A 1,927-nucleotide genomic window follows, 5' to 3' on the forward strand; every position below is an offset into this window, starting at 1 on the left:
TCAGAGATATCAATTGGGTAATGATTCTACACTTGATTTTGGTTATATCGCACTAATTTATCATTAATTTTATTATTTAATTTTGGATTTAGGGTAAAAAATATGTAAAAATGGAATAGAGTTCTTCAACTAAGATTTCGAGTTTTGATTGGGATTTTGATATCAGATTTGGATAATTTTGGTACGAGAGAACTCGTAAATGAATGGGGGTTCATGATCCGTAACTTTTACCCGATTCCGAGATGTGGGCCCAGCGAGAAATTTTGGGTGTTTTGCTATTTTCTTGCCTTAGTTTCGATTTCATTAGCTAAATTAGTTGTTTGTAGTTGTATTTACATTATGATATTAATTTGATTAGATTTGGGCCACCTGGAGTTGGATACTCGTGTCAAGAGCATGATTTCGGATTAATTTTGAGCCGGTTCGAAGTAAGTGGCTTGCCTAACCTTGTGTGGGGGAACTCCCCTTAGGATTTTGGTGTCATTGTTATATGAGTGTCGTGTACGTGAGGTGACGAGTGTGTACACGTGCTAATTGCTGAAACCCCCCGTTTTTATTAAGTAAATATCTGTATTTTTCTTGTAATTGAGCAATACTTGTACTTGAAGCCTCTTATTTAGCTTAAGAAAAGCATGCCTATGTGTTTTAATTCTTTTACTTGCTTTAACTACTTACTTGTATTCTATGCAACATGTTTAGAGTAGAATTCCTGTTTATTCCCGAATAAAACTGTAGTTTCCCTCTTGCTACTGTCATTTGTTTACTTTGGGACTACGGGACGATATCCCGGGAGATCCCCCTGCATGTTTACTTTGGGACTACGGATTGGTATTTCGGTAGATCCCCCTGCACGTTTATATTTATGACTACGAGACGACGCCCGGGATATTCCCTTGTACTGGATATTTACTTTGAGATTACGGATTAGTATTCTGGGAGATCCTCTGTACATTTACGTTTGGTACTATGGGATGATATCCCGGGAGATCCCCTGTTGCTATTTCTGTGTACTGAGCTACATCCTTCCTGTGATTTTATTCTCTATCAACTGTTAATGCTTTAATTATATTGTTACATTTTATACTGTCTTACCTTGTTTTATGTATATAACCAGTAGGGCCCTGACCTTCCTCGTCACTACTCGACCGAGGTTAGGCTTGGCACTTACTGGATACCGCCGTAGTGTACTCATGCCCTTTCCTGCACATGTTTTTCGTGTACAGATCCAGGTTCTTCGACTCAGCCACATTATCAGTGAGGCGAGGCGACCTTCAGAGACTTCGAGGTATATGTGCCGCGTCCGCAGACCGAGGAGTCCCTCTCTATTCCCCCCCTCTAGATGTAGCTCTCCTGTATTTACTTTTGTTTAGACACTCTGGAGTTAGAACACTATGTAGTTATTCTACAGCTTGTGATTACATGAGATTCCGAATTTTGGGAGTTTGATTCAGTTCTGAGAATATGTATTGTATATGCCGAGCGACATCTTTAAACTCTTTATTTATGTCTTTACTCGTAACGTACTAGTTTCGTATTTCATTTCCTTTTTCTGTAATTTGTTAGGCTTACCTAGTCGTAGAGATTAGATGCCGTCATAACAGTTCACGGAGGGAGAACTAGGATCGTGACACTATTACTACTGGGCATATATCTATTCTGTTTTAATAATTTGGCAAAGCTTGGTAACCTTAGTGTATTAAACTCTTTGAATGCAGTGTCTACTACTAACCCTACTAGTTCTTCTACTGTTTTGCATGTTGATACCCGTGGGATAACACCACTATGTATGCTATTGCTTAGTAATGAATAAAAATCTTCCTTAATCCAACAAAAAGAAAAATAAACATCATCTATCTCATTTTTGATTAACGACATTACCATTTTACAGTTTTTTTAACCTGTAGTTTGAGAATAAAATTTAGAGGCA

The sequence above is a fragment of the Nicotiana sylvestris genome, chromosome 9 (assembly GCF_000393655.2).
Source record: "Nicotiana sylvestris chromosome 9, ASM39365v2, whole genome shotgun sequence".
Taxonomy (NCBI): domain Eukaryota; kingdom Viridiplantae; phylum Streptophyta; class Magnoliopsida; order Solanales; family Solanaceae; genus Nicotiana; species Nicotiana sylvestris.